Source organism: Natrix helvetica (assembly GCF_964273705.1).
Source record: "Natrix helvetica genome assembly, chromosome: 2".
Classification (NCBI taxonomy): domain Eukaryota; kingdom Metazoa; phylum Chordata; class Lepidosauria; order Squamata; family Natricidae; genus Natrix; species Natrix helvetica.
The window spans coordinates 19,848,539-19,870,403 of NC_138552.1; the positions used below are offsets into that span (position 1 = coordinate 19,848,539).

Consider the following 21,865-nt stretch of genomic DNA (forward strand, 5'->3'; position numbering starts at 1 on the left):
GCAGTTCTAAAGCATGTAAAAATGCAAGTAGAAAAATAGGAACCACCTCTGGCAAAAGCGTTCCGTGCGCCTTCGGCATTTAGTCATACCGGCCACATGACCACAGGGACATCTTTGGACAGTGCTGGCTCTTAACCTTTGAAACGGAGATGAGCACCACCCCTAGAGTCAGGAACGACTAGCACATATGACTGAGACTTTACCTTTTACCTATGTGGTTTTTTTAAAGGCAAAACATCAAGGATCATAAAAGGAAATGAAGGCTAATTGCTGTAGTGCTTTATTAAGAGACAAATCTATCCACTCTATTACCAAAAGTAGATGAATTGTAGTATAAGTTTGAGGTAATGAACCAACAAACCATGTCATTGAATCTTTAGACTCTGCAGATCATCTGATTCCAACTGGAAGTGATGCAATTTCTCCATAGCGAAGTATTTACTTTTCTACTTTTCTATATTTTACTATATGCAAGCTACCCTGAGTTCATTGGCAAGTACAATATCTTATGTTTTAAATACAGAAGTGTATAAAATACAAATGTCCATATTTCACAAGCTTTTAGTAAGAAATCAGAGTTGTGCAATGATGCTAATTCAATACAGAAACAAAGATTCCGAGAAGGTGTGGGCACACGTGTTGTAGATAATGGAACCTCCTTAATCCAAATGTGTCATTACCTTGAAACCAGAACTTGTAGCATTTTAAAGGCATTACAAACAGGTGCAACAGGTATGTCCATACATTTCTCCTACAGATCCATATCCTTGCACAACTGTAGAAACTGTATCAAGTGCAGCCCAGAATTGAAAACACTACACAAGGTGTGTAATCACTTTACAAGATCTCAATCCTAAGGGGTTCTATGTCATTGCAGCTGCAAGCAGCATATCAGCTGTTTGAAGTAGTCCAGACAAGAAGCACCAACCATGAGTATTATCACTACTTTTATCGTAAGATTACAAGTAACAGAAGCTTGTTAGTCAGAAAGCCCTACCTACTCCCTTCTTTTACTTTCCAGAGAACTAGGGAGGATCCTTCTGAGATATTTCTTCCCACAACCCTTTGTCCTTCAGGGGACTGAAATACCTTTTACTTGATGGTATCAGGCCTGCAATTATATTCCTTTTAGGATCTTTGGCCTGCCACACTTTCTATTATTTTCCTATGCTGTTTCATTAGTGTAGTAATTGGGAGGGGAGAATAGAAAGGAGTAGAATTGTGGAATGTGTTGTTGTCATTCTTTTCTAGAAGCCAAGGTCATCTTTTGTCTCCGCACCTTGACACCTGACCGGAACCAGCGGGGTGGAGTTGTCGGGGTCAAAGAAGACGATTGGACCATGTGATGGATTTATGGGAGTGGGCATAAGATTATGAACTTTCAACTGGGTGGAATTTCAGGAAATAAATCAGAGTTGGTATTCCACAGATGTGCTAAGATATCTGTCTTATTAAATTGGAACTTTAAGGAAAGTTTTGCCTTGGACTCTGATTTAATTCTGCATGATACTTGGAACGCTGACAGATGGTTGTCTAGGCTGCAGCTCTTTCTCCTGTTCTCAAAAGTCATTCTGACATAAAAGGTAAAGCTAAAGGAGTCCCTGCAGATTTTATTCCACTAACACCCTGTTTTCCTGAAAATAAGACCTTCCCGGATAATAATTTTGAGAGGGTGCACTAAAATAAGCCCTCCCCCGAAAATAAGCCCTCCTCCAAAAATATTGCAACACAGCAGCAGCCATGAGGTGACCATGCTAGCCGCCTCCTGCACCTCAAAAATAATAAGACCTCCCCAAAAGTAAGGCCAAGTGCTTATTTCGGGGGGGGGGGTGTCAAAAGAAAATAAGACCCGGTCTTATTTTTGGGGAAACATGGTAGTTGCCAACTATGGGGTGTATGTGTTCATCTCTGTTTCAAAGCTATTCAGTCACCGCTATCTGAAGACATTTCCATGGTCAAGTGGCCAGCATGACATCATGGAGCACTGTTACCTTCCCACCAAAGTGGTATTGTCAGGCCTGTAATTATATTCTTTTTAGGATCTTTGGCCTGCCACACTTTTTAATAATTTTCTATGCTGTTTCAATAGTGTAGTAGTTGGGAGGGGGGAATAGAAAGGAGTAGGATTGTAGAATGGATTGTTGACATTCTTTTGTAGAAGCCAAGGTCATCTTTTGTCTCCGCACATCGACACCTGGCCGGAAGAAGATGGGTGTACATGCCAGCGTGGAAGATGATGATTGGAACATGTGATGGATTTGTGGGTGTGGGGAGAGATCATGAACTTTAAACTGGGTGAACTTACAGGATGTAATTCAGAGTTGAAATTTCCATAGCTGTACTAACATGCCTGTGGAATAAATTGCACCATTAAGGATGTTTTGCCTTGGACAATGATTTATTTCTGCATGGTATTTAGAACCCTAACATTATTTCAACTCTCTACTTTAAAAATATTTCACTAGCTCCCTCCCCCTACCAAGGGGGAAGGGCTGGTGATGGAAGATCTGGTGATGTGGGTCTCGGCATTCCCAATGCTGACCGGGACAGCGTAAATATCAGTGAAGAATAAATGAGAAGCTTTTGGTGATAAGAAGAGGAGTACGGAACTTCAAAGGCAATGGAATGCTGTTTCCAGTTTAATTGCATCTGGAGGAATGCAGGAGGAGACGCGACAAGACGAAGGAAATCTCAGAAAACTTCTTCAGCAAACTGTGAGTGCATGCTCCCCCTCCTTCCCCCCCAGCTTAGAAGCAAGATTGGGAAAAAAAAAACACCCTTAGAACGGAGGTTTGGGCTCCTTCCAGACGGCAATAAATAAAATGGCTTATCACCATGCAACTAGCTGGAAGAAAGATTCCCTTTCAAAATGGGAATTTCAAAGGAGGCAGGAAGAAGGAATTTTTCCAGCATCTGTCACTTGCAAGCCGCCACAAATGGGGCTGCAACCAGTAAATGAAGCAAATTGGGCAGTAAATTGGGCTTTCCTCCCAGGACTTGGATGGAAGAGATGCTACTTACAAACTCCTTTGCCATCAGCATGGGGAAATGCTCCAAGCCAGCAGAGGGCACCTACTTGGCCCATAACTCCTCCAAGCCAGCAGGAGGGTACTTGTCACGTAAAACCCCTTAGCCAGCCATCATTGGTTGAGCTGCAACCTGTGAAGCAGGCAACCCCGGGATGGGTCTTAACCCCAGGTCATGGATGGGAGGGATGCCAGTGGGCACCTGCCCTCCCTCAGCAGATGGCACCATGGCAGAAAGCTGGGCAGTGGCCAACCGAGGGATTGACCTCCCCACCGGTTCCAGTCTCCCCTGCAAAGCCCCAAAAGGTTCTTACCAGACCTTCCTACAGAGAAGAAATCTCCATGGAAGATGGGATTACCAAACAGAGGCCTGCATTGTGGATGGCGGGAAAATGTGCACCTGCAAGGCCCCAAGTGGTTCTTACCCCACCTTCCTACAGAGTAGCAATCACCAACATGGAAGAAGGGATTACCAAAACCAGGCCTGCAAGATGGGAAGCGGGACAAGGTGCATCTGCAATGCCCCAAAAGGTTCTTACTCCACCTTCCTACAGAGAAGCAATCTCCACCATGGAAGAAGGGTTTACCAAGGGGGCAGCTGCAAGTTGGAGAGCAAGGCAGTGTGATGAAACGGTTCCTGAGTTTAGAGATGTAACTAGGTTCCATTCCTCGTGGGGCCCAATTAAATGCCACCATTGTTGTCAACTTGGCCACAGAGCGTCAGAGTGCTTGGCTCCAGCCCCAATGCCACAAACGTGCACACCAACCACCACGGCGGTAAAGAGAGGGTCCCAGATGCCACCACAGAAGAGTCATCTGGGCCAACAACCTCTGGAAGAGGATCCCCAACTTAAGGTGAGGAAGTGTCCTACCAAGGGGGAGGCCTCGGAAGAGGAAAAGGGCAGACATTCTCCGGAGGAGGATCCCCAACTTAAGGTGACAAAGAGTCCAACTAAGGGGGAGGCCTCGGAGGGGGAAAAGCTTAAACGACCTCTGGAAGAGGATCCCCAACTTATGGTGACGAAGAGTCCTACCAAGGGGGAGGCCTCGGAGGAGGGAATTGCCGAAGAACAAATGTGTGTACCAGTTGCCATGGTGGTAAAGAGAGGGCCCCAGATGCCAGCACAGAAAAGTCATATGGGCAAACGACCTCTGGAAGAGGATCCCCAGCTTAAGGTGACAAAGAGTCCTACCAAGGGGGAGGCCTCGGAGGAGGGAATTGCCGAAGAACAAACGTGTGTACCAATTGCCACGGTGGTTAAGAGAGGGCCCCAGATGCCTGCACAGAAAAGTCATCTGGGCCAACAGCCTCTGGAAGAGGATCCCCAACTTAAAGTGACGAAGTGTCCTACCAAGGGGGAGGTCTCAGAAGAGGAAAAGGGCAAACAATCTCCGGAGGAGGATCCCCAACTTAAGGTGACAAAGAGTCCAACTAAGGGGGAGGCCTCGGAGGGGGAAATGCCCAATCGACCTCGGGAAGAGGATCCTCAACTTCAGGTGACGAAGAGTCCTACCAAGGGGGAGGCCTCAGAGGAGGAACAAGGCCAACCATGGATGATTGGATCCAAGAGCCCAGAACCTACAGCACCTGCAGCAGAGAGCCCGAAACGGCCATGGGAAGAGGTTGCAATGGACTTCATCATGGAACTCCCAGACAGCAGTGGGCATAAAGTAATTTGGACTGTTATTGATTTGTTTTCTAAGCAGGCACACTTCATTGCTTGCTCAGGATTGCCATCCGCAAACGAAATAGCGAAAATGTTTGTGAAACACATTTATCGCCTGCATGGAGTACCCAAGAAGATCATTTCAGACCGTGGAGTCCAGTTCACAGCCAAGTTCTGGAGAGAGGTCCTGAGATCCATTGGGTCCACACAAGAACTGAGCTCAGAGGTTCAGCCCAGCATGAACGGCGCAGCAGAGGGAGCCAATGCGGTGGTGGAACAATACATCTGGTGTTTTGTGGACTATCAGCAAGACAACTGGTCGGACTTGCTACCCTTCGCCGAAGTGGCGGACAACGATGCGGTCCACAGCAGCAGAGGATTAGCGGGTTTCCAGATTACCAGTGGCATGGAAGTTGTTGCCATGCCTGAATTGCCTAGAGAACCTCCTTCTTTCATGTCTTTGAGTGAATGGATGGACATGCTAAAGAAAGGATGGGAGAATACGAAGAAGGCTCTAGCAGTTGCGGCAGAAGCCTACCAGAAGCAAGATGATCAACGTCGCTCACTCCAAAACCCCTACCGTGTGGGGGACAATGTTTTTGTATCTACCAAATACATAAGATTAGAAATGCTTAGCAAGGAATTGGGTCCAAAATTTCTAGGTCCATTCCCAATAGTGAAGATAGTTAACTCAGTTACAGTTCAACTCAGTCTACCCAGAAGTCTAGGGGAAATTGACCCAGAATTTCATTGTAGCTTGTTGAAACCAGTAATTGGGTCTAACAGAAGAGCATTCACCCAAGCTCAATCTCCTCCTTTAGTGATGGAAGGGGAAACACAATCTGAGGTGGAAAAAATTGTAGATTTCAGGCTGAATAGGGGTTGCTTACAGTACTTAGTGCATTGGAAGGGTTACCCTTGGTCTGAAGCTAATTGGGTGAACAGTGGGAACCTAAAAGTGGAGAAGTTAGTAAAGCAATTCAATGGGAAGTTTTCCGAGAAGTCAAGGGGTTCCCCTGGGTGGAGAAGAGGTGGTTAATTTTGTTATGTTAACTTTTATGTTATTCTCTTTGCAGGAAACGTTTTTCTTTTGAGGAGAGGCCGCCTGTCAGGCCTGTAATTATATTCTTTTTAGGATCTTTGGCCTGCCACACTTTTTAATAATTTTCTATGCTGTTTCAATAGTGTAGTAGTTGGGAGGGGGGAATAGAAAGGAGTAGAATTGTAGAATGGATTGTTGACATTCTTTTGTAGAAGCCAAGGTCATCTTTTGTCTCCGCACATCGACACCTGGCTGGAAGAAGATGGGTGTACATGCCAGCGTGGAAGATGATGATTGGAACATGTGATGGATTTGTGGGTGTGGGGAGAGATCATGAACTTTAAACTGGGTGAACTTACAGGATGTAATTCAGAGTTGAAATTTCCATAGCTGTACTAACATGCCTGTGGAATAAATTGCACCATTAAGGATGTTTTGCCTTGGACAATGATTTATTTCTGCATGGTATTTAGAACCCTAACAGGTATCTTTCATCAGCTGGAAAGCCCAGGTTTGAGACCTTAGCCATGTGATGAGGTGAGCTCCCGTCCTCGCCTCAGCTCCTGCCAACCTAGCAGTTTGAAAACATGCAAATGCAAATGGATGAATAGGTATCCGTTTCTGACATACCATTGCACAATTCCCCCCTCCCTTTTTTTCTTTACTTCTGTTTATGTGCCTCCCTTCCTTATCTAATGGTACAAAAGACTGCTGAGAGCTGGAGCAGGTAATTTTTTTTCTTCCCTTGTGAGTTCCGGTTGTGATGAGTGTGTTAAATCTATCCCCGTTAGGGGACTAGAGTTGTGCAGCAAAAGTTAGTAACGAATAAGCCGTTGAATAGTCACTCACCGCCACCGAAGGTAAAACAAAGAATAACTTTACTTGCGTAACAGAAATAGGATAAATAGTCTCCAAACAGACTATTGGCAGTCTTGAAGTATATACAGTCTATTTACAACTCATTGAAATTACAGTTGCTCAACTCACAATTCACCAGGTAGACAGGTAACCTAGTTACAGACTAGCCACCATCCAATACATGGTCTTTTCTCCAATACAAAACTTATACAGTAACAGTCAGTAACAGTCAGTAACAATCAGGAGAATCAGTAACATCACTAGTCATCCGTGAGAAACAGAACGTTGGTCTTACCTGAACGTTTTTTTCGGGAGAGTGGAGGGAGGGGTCACTGAAGGGTTATTACAGCCTGATTGGTCCATTTGACTGAGAGAAAACTTCTTAGCCTTCGGCTTCTCCCGTTGGCTCCCAGTTTCCGCGATGTCAGGTCAGCGTCTGCATGATGTAAGAAGACAAGGGAAAGCCGCCCCGGGCCACCCGATCCTACCCCTCCCAGACCCTGTCTATCTAACTAGGGTGGGAGAGTGACCCCTCCCTCCACTCTCCCGAAAAAAACGTTCAGGTAAGACCAACGTTCTTTTTCCAGTAGAGTGGAGGGAGGGGTCACTGAAGGGACATACCCACGCTACGTCCCAGGGAGGGGAGACTGGGTCTCAGGGGGAGGATCGGCCACCACCCGCTGGAGAACCCTCCGCCCAAAGGATGCCTCAGCCGAGGCATAAGCGTCCAGGCGGTAGTGTCTTATGAAAGGAGTAGGGGAGGCCCAGGTGGCCGCGCGACAGATGTCCTCGAAGGGCGCCCTTGTGGCCCAGGCCGCTGAGGAGGCCGCACTACGAGTAGAGTGAGCCGTAATCCCCGACGGGGGAGATTTGCCTGAGGCTCCATAGGCCTCAACGATGGCCAACCTGATCCACCTCCCAATAGTTGAGGACGAGACCTTATTGCCTAGGGAACCTGGGTGAAACGAGACAAACAACGCCTCGGTCTTACGAATGCCTTCCGTCCGTTTCAGATAAATACGGAGGGCCCTGCGTACATCCAACCGATGCCACGCCTGTTCTCTCTCCCTTGTTGGATTGGGGCAAAAATTTGGTAGGACAATTTCCTGGGCCCTATGAAAAATAGTATTGACCTTCGGTATGAACGAAGGATCTAAACGCAATACCACCCTGTCCTGGTGAATCATGCAAAGGTCGCTTCTAACAGAAAGGGCCCCCAGCTCAGAGATACGCCTGGCCGATGTAATGGCCACTAAAAATACTACCTTCAGTGATAGGAGGCGCATGTGGACCGACCTGAGCGGTTCAAAGGGAGACCCCGTCAGTGCCTTCAGGACGATGGTAAGGTCCCATGTAGGGAACCTATGGACCGGAGGCGGACGGATGTTGGCCGCCCCTTTAAGGAACCTCTTCACCAACGGAGAGCGAGAGAGGGTAGAGGGACCCTCCCCTCCCAATATAGTGGATAGGGCCGCTACCTGTCGCCTGAGGGTATTATGGGACAACCCATCCTCTAATCCTTTTTGAAGAAATTCTAGAACGTCTGGAACCGTGGCCCTGGCTGGATCCACCCCCCTGGGGCTACACCACTTCGCGAAGGCCGACCAGGTGGCGTTATAGATCCTCACTGTGGACGGTTTCCTAGCTGCCTCTAAGGTGGCTATGACCCCCGATGACAGCTTCCTCCGTTTCAGCAATCCCCTCTCAAGAGCCACGCGGTCAGATGCAGCCACTGCGGCTCTGGGTGAACTAAGACCCCCTGATACAAGACTACCTCTTCCGGTGGAATTCTCCAGGGATCTACGACCGAGAGCTGGACCAGGTCCGCAAACCATGGTCTCCTCGGCCAATATGGGGCTAACAGAATGACGGAAGCCCTCTCTGTGACTACCTTCCGAATGGTTCTGGGAATGAGGGGAAGGGGAGGGAAGGCGTAGAGGAGACCCGGAGGCCACCGGGTCCTGAGAGCATCCGCTCCTTCTGCAGCTGGGGTCTGGAATCTGGTGAAAAATCTCGGCAGCTGCGTGTTGCTGGGGGAGGCAAACAGGTCCACAAGGGGGTTGCCGAACCTGAGGCAGATCTTTCGAAACAACTCTGGATCTAGCTGCCACTCGCCGTTGTCCAGAGTCGCCCGGCTCAACCAGTCTGCCTGGTGATTGGACGTCCCCGCAATATGTTCTGCCATAATGGAGGCCAAGTGTCTCTCCGCCCATAGGCCTAATGTCTGTGCCTCCCGCCAGAGGGCTCGGGAGTGAGTCCCGCCTTGCCGATTTACATGAGCTTTCGTCGCTACATTGTCCGTAAGTAGTAGGACATGTCGCCCCTGTAGCTGGCGGTTGAAAGTCCGGAGGGCCAGTCTCGCGGCCTTGAGTTCGAGCCAATTTATATTGTGTCTGAGGTCCGAGGCAGTCCAACGTCCCTGGGCCATGTTGGACCCCATCACGGCCCCCCAGCCGTAAAGGCTCGCGTCCGTCGTGACTTGTACTCTCTCCGGCTCCCAAATAGAGGCCCCCTGTCGCAATGCTGGGGACATCCACCACTTGAGCGAGCGTCTCACTTCCGACGTTAAGCGAAGCGGTCGTAGAGAGTTGCTCAACATTCTCCTTTGGGCTGGTATTAAGGCCCACTGAAGGGGACGCAGATGCAGGCGGGCCCAGGGAACTATCCCTATGCAGGATACCATCTTCCCCAGGAGTCGTGATAATGTCAGGGTGGAAACGGACCTTTTTGTCCTGATTGACCTGATCAACTGCGTCAGACTGTCTAAGCGGTCTGGGGACAGGCGGACCCACCCCGACTGGGAATCTATCACTGTCCCTAGGTGCAGAATCTGTCTGGATGGGGATAGATGGCTCTTGGGGAAATTCACTGAGAAGCCTAGTGTCTGGAGCCATTGGATGGTCAGCTGGAGGTCTGCCCTGGCCCTGGGAAGAGACCCTGCCTGCACTAAGACGTCGTCCAGGTAACACTGGAGCCTGACTGGGATGGATCTCAGGTAAGCGGCCAGTGCCGCCAGGACTTTGGTGAACGTCCGAGGGGCCGAGGCCAGGCCGAATGGCAGGGCCCGGTACTGATAGTGTCTGCCTTTGTGGGAAAATCTCAGAAATTGACGGTGAGACCGAAGGATGGGGATGTGTAGGTAGGCCTCCGTCAGGTCTACCGAGGCCATGTAATCCCCCTTTCGAATGCCCTGCAAGATTGATTTTAGGGAGGCCATCTTGAAGCGCCTGTAAACTAGATACTGATTCAGGCGCTTCAGGTCGAGAATAGCCCTCCAACCCCCCGAGGCCTTCGGGACTACAAATAGATTTGAATAGTAGCCCCGCCCCCTCTCCGTTTCCGGAACGACCTCCACCGCTCTGATTTCCAGAAGGTGTGAAACGGCGAGGTCCATGAGATGACGGCGTTCCGGATCCCGGGATGGGGAGAAAACTTTGAAGCGCCTCGGGGGATAGGAGAGGAACTCTAACCTTAGGCCGTGGCGAATGGTCGCCCGGACCCAACCGTCTGTTGTAATCTGGTCCCACTTGTCCGCATATAATGCCAGGCGGCCGCCTATGGGATGACTCGGATTTGAGTCATTTCCCTCTGCGGAAGGGGCGGCCGCCCCCCCCCCGCGAAAGGGCCGCTTGGACTGAGACTGGTATCTGGAGCGGTCTTGGAAGCCTTGTCTATTGAATGGCCTATCCTGCCTGTACTGTTGGAAACGGGACTCCTGGTCCCTGTCATAGTTTCTGAAAGGAGGCCTGCGATATGGGTGACTGCGTGTCTCGGATTTCTTAGTGGAAGTAGGCATTACCTTTTTCTTTTCCTTATTCTCCACTAGAATTGGGTCTAGGGCAGACCCAAACAAATTTGGACCCGTGAAGGGGGCAGCTATCAAATCCCATTTGGCTTTATTATCGATCTGCCAATTTCTAAGCCAAAGGAGCCGGCGTGAGGCCACAGAGGTGGCCAAGGCGCTGGAGCCAAAACGCATGGCATCCAAGGTCGCGTCGGCCGAATACTGGCAGGCCGCCATAATTTTGGTCAGATCTTGATGGATTCGATCATCCTGGATCGGGATACGATCCTGGAGTTGGCGGAGCCACATCACTGTTGTGCGATTAAAATACGAGGCGGCAGCCGCCGCTCGCATTGCCCAAGCGGAAGCCTTATAATTTTTCCGCAGGGTAAGCTCCGCCCTCTTATCCTCCGGCTTAAGTTTGTCCGCAGCATCCCCGGAGACCACCGGGGAGGATGAGACCAGGGCAGCTATGGGTTGGTCTATAGCCGGAAGTTGAATTGCCTGTAAAAAGGCCTTCTCCATATTATAAGCCCGCCTATCATTGCTGCCAGGAGGGGAAAAATTCGAAGGTCGGGCCCACTGACTGGTGGCCACCTCCAAGAACAGAGGAGGAGCAGGGATCTCCTCCTTGTTGGTGGCCGTGTTTGAGAACATCACCATGTCTGGATCCCTGGGCGGGGGCACTGTGGGGTCCCCTGTGCCCACCTTGGTGGTTCTCCTAGCCTTCTTCAGTAGGGGTTTAAACATGGCCTGAATGAATAAGTTAGAAGAGGTGGGCTGATCAGTGGCCGCATCCTCTTCCTCAGAGAAACCCCAGTCGTCTTGACGACCGGCCTCCCCCCTAGAAGAGACCTCGCTCATGAGGGAGGGGGAAGAATTCCTAGACCTGGCCCTGCTGAACGGAGTAATCCTATTATGCCGGGAAGGTCTGTCTCTTTGAGCTATTCCCCTAGAAATGGCTGCAGAAATTAATCTTTTTAGATTTTCAGGGAGGTGTTCTAGATCCTCCTCGTCATAATCAGAATCATAGTCATGAGGAATTGAATCCCTGTGGGATCTCCTACCACGGGAGGGGCCTGCAGAGGGGCCCTCTAAAGGATCATTTCTATCCAAGCCCCCTGTCCCAGGGGAAGTTGGGGGAGGGGGAGAAGCCCCCCGTTTTTCACTCCTAACAGATCTGGATGAAGAGGAAGAGGGAGAGGAAGGGCTGAACCCCCTGTTGACAGAAGGGGAATGACTATGAGCCTCAGGTCTGGGAGATCTAGATCTAGGTCTGGGATCCCTGACCTTCTTCTTTTCTGCCCTCTCAATCGCTTTCTCGATTGCCCTGGAACGCCTAAGCTCATCCCTTTGTAGGGCTCTGGAGGGGCGATCCTCCGCAGAAGGCCTAGAAACACGAGGCCTGGCTGGGGCAGTGGGGCCTGACTTATCTTCCTGGGCCTGGGGAGTTGCGGTTTGAACTGCCTCAGATCTCGCTGCCATCGCCCCACTCACGTGCTCCGATGATTATAGAAGAAGAAGCAGTCGCAGTTAGAAGCCTCTTGCTGGGAGAAACTCTCAACTTGAGCTTTGAATAATGACGGAGGCTCGGTAGAGGGTGGAAGGGCTAGGCCCAACACGTGTTCAAAATGGCCGCCGCTGAGGCTTGCTGGTCTTCTTCTCGAGCGGCCGTTTAAAATGGCGCCCGAGCTTGCCGCTTGCCTCCCCCGCACTTTGTAGGGCTCGCCGTTTAAAAAGGCAAGTGATCTCGGCCCTTTAGCTACTTCCGCCGGTCTTCACGCCCGGCAAGAGCCGCTGGCGCTCCGGTCTCGTTCCCGCGCCGCCGCCGAGGGCACCGCCGACTCGGTAGAGACGGCGCGGTCTCGTTTAATGACTGCCGGTCTTCACGCGCGGCAAAGGGCCGCCGGCGCTGCGGCTTCAAGGCAAGGAATCGTCTCGGGGGAGGATAAATGAGCTGCAAGCCCCCCGGCACGCCCGAGTCACCAGGAATCAGTCGGGGGGGAAAAGAGCCCGCAGGGAGTAAGGTGGGAAGAGCTTTGCTCCGCGCTGCTTTCCCTGCCTATTTAGGACTGCGATAGCTTGTCCTATTGGGCCAGCTCTATTTTACGAAGCAATTTGTTTGATTTAGAGTGTCCAATTGAACCAATTAATTTTTTTAAATTTAGTACTCACAATCACTGGGAACCAAATTTGAGTCTTTTGGACCTTGTTGACTGAGAGGAAACTGGGAGCCAACGGGAGAAGCCGAAGGCTAAGAAGTTTTCTCTCAGTCAAATGGACCAATCAGGCTGTAATAACCCTTCAGTGACCCCTCCCTCCACTCTACTGGAAAACGTAATAGTTCCTTCCTCCTTATATGGCTGCTTAAAGCAATTAGCATCCAATTACATCTCTCTAGCATTTAAAGTAACAGATACATTTGTTACAATCATGGCTTATATACATTGCCAAGCCAAGACTAGGGTTACATCCCTAACAGAGAGGTAGTGGACTCCTGGGAAATCTCAAGTGCTACATCCCCAAGGATAAAAATATTGAATATTTTGATTCAAAAAATTATCTTCTGCAATCTTCTATGCCTCTCCTCATCAACTTAAACCCCTCATACTAATGAACCACAATCAGCAGGCTGTTTATTTATGGGGAATTAAGTAATTAGGGGCATCTCCAACTCAGAAAGCAGTCTGTGATATGCACTTCGATTGTATTCTTCCCTCCATTCATTGCATTATACACTGAGGTCTTTGATTATCTTCTATTATGATTCAAATGCCGAAGAATAAGGCATGTTGACTGCATGTAGTTGTATATCACCAGCACTCCTATGTGTGGTAACTGAAAGTAACTATCTTGTCATTTCATTGTCAATATTCCGAAGCAAATGGGATGACACAGTACCCAAATCTCCACTGAAAACACACTGGATTAGGCTGTAAATTTCACACTTATCCTGAGACACTCTCTGGCACTTAAGGAATTAATCTAATGAAATTATTTTGGATCGGTGTTTGTGTAGGGGTGTCAAACTCAAGGCCAGGGGCCAGATGTGGCCCACAGGGTTCTTAGATCTGGCCAATGGGACTGCCCTGGAAACAGCGAAGGACCAGCATGTGGTGCTTCTACCAGTGAAAATGGGCTCCCGTTTTTGGCTTCCACGGGCTCCTGCAACCTTCTGTCATAAGCTGGCTATGCCCATCTCCCCCCCCCCCCCAAGGGCAAACACAACCCTGATGTGGCTCTCAATGAAACCGAGTTTGACACCCCTGGTGTAGATAATACTTTATATTAGAAAGGCAGAAACAGATTTTTTTTAAAAAAATAATCCAAAAATCTCTTCCAGTATTTTGTAATACTGTATGATTTATAAGTACAAAGTAATTATAAGTACACTGCACAAAGTTGAAAAGACAATAAAACCTATTTTCCGGGAGCCAAAGTTCACTGCTTCAAGTTAGATCTCTATGCATTTTATTTACACATAAAAATGTTATTACTCTGAACGATCCCAAAAAAACATATTTATCTTTAAAATAGTTTTTTCCTTTCTCTTTTGTTCTCTTTCACAAATATCTTCATTATATAAAGATGTAAAAAAGACTGGTTTTGCCTCATCATAAAGATTTAATTAAATCACCAAATCTTGCTGATATTGTATGATGTAAAATTCAGTTAAATTAATATTTTTGCTATCCAAATATATAGATAAGTACAAACTGCCTATTTTAGAAAACGAAGGATGCTGAGATGATTGCTGAGCCAGCTAATCAATCAATGATTTCATCCATCCATTTTCGCCTTTATCGTCTATTTTCAGATTTCTCTTAGCTGTATTTCACCATTCATTGGTGGGTTTTAAACCACTTATTTTTATATGTCTGCTAGCCTATTTCGATCCTGGAGAATATTCGATCCTGGAGAATATACTCAAGGAAATGAACAAGTTATCACTTACCTTATTATTTTGCCTGTGTTCACATTTACTTGGGAGTTCAGATGCAAGTACTGTTGCTCCCTAGATTTTTATAATGTTTGAACTTTGAACGGTCTTACTTCTATAATGAATGAGTCTCACTGAATGAAACAGAGTTTATTTTAAAATAGGATTTCATGTGCCAATTACCTTTCCTGTGTTTACATTGACTTAGGGTTTCAAGCACAAGTGCTGTTACTCCCTAGATTATATTTTTCTATATTCTTTTAATAATTTATATAAAAAATATTTTTTCATAGTTTTTGAGGATTCTTATTTCTATACATACACCTGAGAATGGATTTCACTGAATGAAACTTGCTTTATTTTAAAATAGGATTTCATATGCTTAGCATCAGCCCAGGTCAGGATTTGCTGAACACCATAACAGATTCAAAGATAGAATATATATCTATTGCTGTTGAATTTCCTTCCACTTAGTTTTGACATTATTTCCATAGTTACCTATACCTGTACAAATACATGATATTTGCTAATGTTTACCCTTATCACTTTATGGGTTATTTTCTCCATTCATTCAAACATTAAATTCATGTGACATATGAAATTATGAGGTCAAGGTCCTGTTCTTTGGGAAGCAGCTACCAACATCTGTTGATCAGAAACTGCAGTTACTCTCCAGCTAACATCCACTGACAACTTAAAATTCTGGCCCTTTTTCCACTTCCTTATTGTTTCAGATGAGCTGTGATACAAATTGGGAGATGGATGGGCAACTTCTTCTGCCATTTTCTTTTGCTTTAGATTAGGAAAGCAAATAAAACAGATTGGGAACATTAAGGAAATAGTGGGCCCAGATGTCTATGGAGATTCTCAGTAATCTTATGGTCATGGTTATCCCAAAGGTGATTAATCAAGAGGCAACTGGACTTTCTGGTTTTTCTTTGAAGATGTCTTGCTTCTCATCCAAGGAGCTACTTCACCTCTTGATGGGGAATGGAAGGATTTATAAGTCCCAATTTTGAAGACGTTTCACTTCTCATCCAAGAAGCTTCTTCGTCTCTGACTGGATGATGATTTATAAATCCTTCCATTCCCCACCATCCAGTCAGAGATGAAGAATCTTCTTGGATGAGAAGTGAAACGTCTTCAAAGAAAACCAGAAAGTCCAGTTGCCTCTTGAAAAAGCACCTTTGGGAGAGAATTCATCTTGCCTAAGAGGCCCTCAAAAGTTAGCACTTGGCCATGGTGTGGTGCCCTTTCACTCTGTCTTTTTCTCACACAAATATAGAGCCACTTTTACAACCACTTTTGTGGAGAAAAGCTTACCGTATTTTTTGGAGTATAAGACACACCTTTTTCCCTCAAAAAAGATGGTGAAAATCTAGGTGCATCTTATACACTGAATACAGCATTTTTTTTGCCTCCCGAAACCCCACCCCCTTTGAAAAGAGGGTAGGGCATAGCCTTTAGGAGGCTTCCAGAGTGCTCCTGGGGGCTGGGAAGGGCGAAAATGAGCCAAAAATGCTAATTTTTTGCCCCCCCAGCCCCCAGAAGCACTCTGGAAGTCTCCTAAGGGCTATGAATGACCTTTTTTTAAAACAAAAATGGGCCCTTTTTGAGAGGTCTGCAGAGTGCAAAAACTTTTTTTTTTAATTTGCCTCTTCAAATTCTTGGTGCGTCTTATACTCAGGTGTGTCTTATATTCCGAAAAATACAGTAAATATAATTGACGCAAAAACAAACATATTTGTAAGCAATAAAGGTTTTGAGCATCAAATGAACAACTGACATCAGGAAGACTGTGGTTCAATTTTGTGTTTAACCATGAAAGTCACTGGATGACTTGGGGCCAGTGACTGTCTCTCACCCTAAACTACCTCACTGGATTTTTGTTTTTCAAATGACCAATGGCTGCAGACTCAACAACCATGGCATTATCCACTTATAAGTTATTCACAAAAAACATCAAATGTGAAACTGTCATTCTTGGTGACATAAACGTCTATATGAGTGGTTCCCAAACTTGTTAACTTGCACTCATGTGAAATTCAATTCCAAGAATTCCACATCCAACATAGCCATTGCTGAGAGTTGAAGGTCAATAAGCCAAAAATAATGGAAAATGGTTAGAAAGAAAAAGAAGGTTGAGACAAGAAGATCTATCCAAGGGAGTTCAAGGGGAATACAAGGATAGAAAAGCAATGCAAGGCAATCAAATAAATATGAAGACATAAAGGATTACAACCAAATGGGAAGGGCAAGACATTTATTTACACAAATAACACAAATTAATGCAACATGTGGTGCAAAGACGGATTCAATAAACAACACAGAAATCAATTCTACTAGATAAAGAAGATACAAAAAGAATTATGCAACTCTTTGGACAAACCACACAGAAAATATCCCCAAATCAATGACACATATTTTATTTTTTTATCATATGTATATAGCTACCCATCTCACAGAATTTGACTATGGGCGGTGTACAATAAAGGACAATCATATAAAAAGACAGTTAAGGTTTATATAAAGAACAGTGAAGATCATTTAAGTAGAGCCAGACATTCTAGAAAGTAAAACAGGCCTTAGAAAATATTGCTAATTACAAAGTTGAGGGAGTTTATGAAATATCAACAGAATTGTTTAAAATTCTAAAAGATGATTCAATTAAAGTACATCCAGTCTGAAAGCAGAAATAGAAAGCATAATATTGTCCAAGAGCAATTTATTATTCATATGCACACCCATCCATATACACACACACATATACAACATCTTTATTGAGATTACTGATCCATAAAGCAATTTATAATCTCATATCAAACGAAAAAAATGCCGAAGAATGTTCAAAGTATCAAACAATTATACTTACCTCTACATGTTAATAGCGCTCAAGATTGTGCAATCCAAACTTTAACAACACATGGAATGAGAAATGTCAGATTTACAAGCTGGATCCCAAAGAGGCAACCTGAGATCACATTGCTAACATCTGACGGATGATGGGAAAGATGGTACAGTTCCATAATGACATCTATTTTTGCTTTATTGATTAGGCTAATGCTTTTGACTTAGTGTACAAATAACGAATAACCCTTAAAACATGGGTGAGCCCATAAAGTCCACCTATCTGCCTATTTAAAAATGTGCATATTGACCAGGAAGCAAAATAATGTAGAGTTCAAATGGAATGAGGAACAACAGACTGGGAACTACTTGTGCCAAGTCTGCATATTCTCACTTTATTGATTTAATTGATATGCAGAAGGTATCATTCTGGACTAGAAGAAATAGCAAACATCAGCATCCTCTGAAGGAATGAGAGGGTAACCTTACGTAAAGACAAGCGTAGGAAGCTTACCATGATCTCAGTAGCTAGTTATCTTGGATACCTACAAGCTCGCCTAATTAGCAGAACCAGATGTGGGAATAAAGGAAAGGTTACGTACAGACATGCACATTACAGCCATGATCTCAAGTAGCCGGTAATCTTTGTGCCCATTATCTCCCTGAGCAGACACAGGCCGTATCAGGGAGTTATGTGAGATTCAACCTTGGCTGGTATAGCCTTCTGGATTCACAAGGGAAAAATGAGGGAGTAAACCAAAAACAATGCTGTTGCTCCCCCTGCTTTGCTTTGCTTGTTAAAACTGTATAAAAGCCAAATAAACTCTGCGTAAGGCAGGCAGACATTTTGGACACCACTGCTTGACGGATTTCTGAAAACCTACAATCCTCAAACATCCTTGAGGATTGAAGCGAGGAAGATTTAAGGAATCTCTGGATGAAGGTGACAAGATTACAAAAGCCATTCTACAGCTCAATGTTAATAAAACTAAGATTCTGTCAACAGGAAATTCCAGCCCAATACAAATCGGAAAGAAGCAGTAAGAGTCTTTATTTTCCTAGGCTCAGAAATTTCACAGTGATTTTGACCGTAGCCATGAAATAAAAAGACATCTGAAAAAGATTGTAGGGGAAATAGTGTATGTCAGATTAAAGTGAAAAGACATCACATCAACAATAAGGGAACATTTTGTTAAGTCACTGTTGATACGACTTTAGAAGTTAATAATCTGAATAACTGAAATAAGAACATGATGTCTCTCAGTACTGGAGAAAACTATGGGAAATGCTTCAACAACAAGGAAAACAAATAATTATAAGTAAATGGTTCCCTGTAATCATTAGTGATGAGACTATACATGAAATATTTTGAACAAATAATTTAAAGAAAGAGTCCTGTAGAAGAAAGATTCTGATGGTTTGGAGAACTGAAGACAATCGAAAAAGACGTTTTTTAAAAAGATAAGTATCTACTATCATGGTGAGTTTACCAGCAACTGAATAACAGAATGATAATAACACTATTACAGTAGGTCATTGTTTGTTCTGATTCATGTATTTCCAGAACACTTTAAAAATGAAAAAGAGATGCTTTTTTTTAAAAAAATGATTCAATTGAAGCTACATCTTTAGTCTGAATTCAAAGCACATTCCAGATGAGTGCCCGTAGTTGTTGTTTCCTGTCCCTCAAAACATAAAATGATCAATTTTTATTTATTTATTTATTTATTTATTTATTTATTATTTATTTATTTCATCAAGCATGAATTAGATAATAGATATAAATATAAACATGACTATGTATACATGAAATGAAAACTAATACAAGGGAGTATTAGGACAGAGACCTTAAAGACCTCTTAGGAATGGGGTGAGGTCAACAGTAGACAGTTTAAGGTTAAAGTTTTGGGGGTTTGGGTTAGAAACCACAGTGTCAGGTAGTGCATTCCAGGCATTGACAACAACTCTGTTACTGAAGTTCTATTTTCTGGAATCAAGTTTGGAGCGGTTTACCGTAAGTTTGTAACACATTGCTAACTAAAAATGCAATTTAGCTTTCACACAGCACAATCTAGTCTACAAGTAAAAGACAGTATTGTGTCAGGTCAGCCAACCTGATGCAACTGGAACATACGTCAAATTATCAGTGATAAACTGCAGACCTATATTATTATACTTGGATCAGCACCAACCGTTGTGCAAAATAATTGAACTGATCAATCAACCTGGATTTCATTACAGCCTTTATTAACACCTGTGCAATACAAACTTGGCACACCTTCTGTGAAGGGGAATTCAAAAGTAAAGAAATCTATGGTATGTTTCTGCCGATGGTAGTTGATGATTCCTGTCACAGTCCCCAGAATATCTCAAAATCTGTTTCTAAAATCACCAAGCTTTTAGTGTAGCTTCTAAGGATGCACAGGGGAGGGAAGAAAATGCCTCATCACATGGGTCTAAGTCCCTGGGCGCAATATTGGATTTTACAACTGAATTTCAATACTGTGTACAAAGCAGTAAATACAACATTGATTTTAACTGTTAAAAAGACTGGTCTTAGATTCAGTCCCAAATAGTGGGACCTGAGGCAAAGTACATATGAATAAGATTTATATACTGACCCATGCTTTTATAAAATGCTCACGTGTAAGAACAGTTTTTATTATTATAAACAGCTGATTATAAATGTACCCACCCTTTCACCAAACACAGTAGTTTACACATGCAATTTGAACCATCTTCTGGCAACAAACCTGTGAACTATCAGCTATTTCCTCAAAAATAAAGAACTACAATATTCCTCGGTCTTTTAACTCTTTCATTTTAAAATATGTATATCCCACATCTGGCTGAAATAGAAATAGTCTTTGACTTATAACCATTTGTTTAGCAACGAATCAACTTTACAATAGCACTGAAAAAAGTAATTTACAAACCAGTCCTATCAATTACAACTTGTGCGGCATCACCAATATTACATGATTAAAATTTGACTGCTTGGAACTGGCATGTATTTATGACAGTTGCATCAACCCAGAATTACGTCATCACCATTTGCAACTTTCCCAGCTGGCTTTCAACAAGCAGCGTCAGTGAGGGAAGTCAGATTTGCTTAACAATCCCCTGATTCTTTCTCTGGAGTGATTTGCTTAACAACCATGGCACTAAAGGTCAAAAAATCAGGTTATACTCACTTAAGAGCTACTTTGCTTAGTAACCAAAATTCTGATCCCAATTGTGGTCGTAAGTTGAGGACTACCTGAATTCACAATGTGGCTTAAACAGAAGTTAAGCTGATTGACATTTTGACTCATCTCTCAGTAATATGCAAAATGAGCAAGAGTTACTGAAATCTCATTGGTACCAATGAGGTATTGAGCAGGCTTTAGGCATTTTAGTTAAATCACGTGTTTTCCTGAAAATAAAACCCAACTAGAAAATAAACCCTGGCCTGTTTTTTTAGTGTACTAATATAAGCCCCACCCCCAAAATAAGCCTTAGTTAAGGTCATCATCAGCCAGGGTGTGCCAGCACCATAGGCGGTGGAGGCCAACTGTCCGGCAGCAGCCACAGCCCGTGCAGCACAGGTGAGTTGGTTACCTGTCCAAGCAGCAGGTGGAGTCAGAGGTGCAGGGGGCGAAGCAGGTGATCTGGACACATGACGTGAGCCACAGGCAAGCCGAGAAACGGGAATGGGCAGGCAGCCACAGGAGACTCATCTTCATGTCTCTTGGCTTGCCTGCGACCTGCGTGGCATGTCCAGATTGCCTGCCCCCCCCGCACCTTTGCCTCCACCTGCTGCCAGTGCTGCCGCATGAAAACCAGCCTCCCACAGTCACCTGCCCACTCTGGCCCACCAACTCTTGGCTTTCCCGCAGCCCATGCAGCCCATCTGGATCACCTGCCTTCCCCCCAGCACCTCTGCCTTCGTCTGCTGCTTGGACAGGTAATCAACTTACCTGAGCTGTGTGGGCTGCGCAACTCCAGAGTATGCTGACCAAGGGGCCGGCAGGCTGCAGGTGCTACTGGATATTGTTAACACCTGCACGCTTGCCATCTCTTGTGCACGCGCTGGAGTCTCAGCTGGACTGATCACCCTGTTATTGTGTTTCCCCTAAAATAAGCCCTAATGCTTATTTTGGAGCCCCCCAAAATATAAGACCGAGTCTTATTTTCGAGAAAACCCAGTAAATAGGATGCTAACACCTTCCATCTTTTACATAAGCAAGGCAAGACCAGAGTAAATAGACTCCTATTCAAAAAATATACTGCCAAGCAATACCTGTGTCCCCGTCCTTCAGAAGCACAGTCCAGCTCAACATATTAAGACTGAAGCTTAGATTACTATTCATAAATGGATTATTTATCCTTGATTCTAAATCATTAAGCTACCCAAAAGGTCTCACTTGATCCCAATATATTCACAGGCTTGGCAAATGCTACTGAGGAATGTGAGATGGGAGTTCCTAAAGAGACCCAATTTTTACAGGACCTCATTATTTTCACAATCAAGATTTCCAAATCCTCTCCTGCTCACCCTCTTTCCTCTAGATTGCTGTAGATCAAAATCAATATTTTTTCTACCCATAACAGACTGCAGAGGACAAAATGCACAAAGAACTTCATTGAAATACATGAAAAAGATGCAGGAGTCACTGGCTGGGTTTATACCTCATGGAAAGCCAAAACAAACAGTATTAT

The 21,865-nt window shown here is 45.0% G+C and overlaps 1 protein-coding gene across 2 annotated transcripts in view; it reads right to left on the reverse strand.

The window, feature by feature from the left end:
• The window catches only part of PRLR (prolactin receptor), a 203,824-nt gene that overhangs the window by 181,315 nt on the left and 644 nt on the right, over positions 1 to 21,865 (reverse strand). The window lies entirely within an intron of this gene.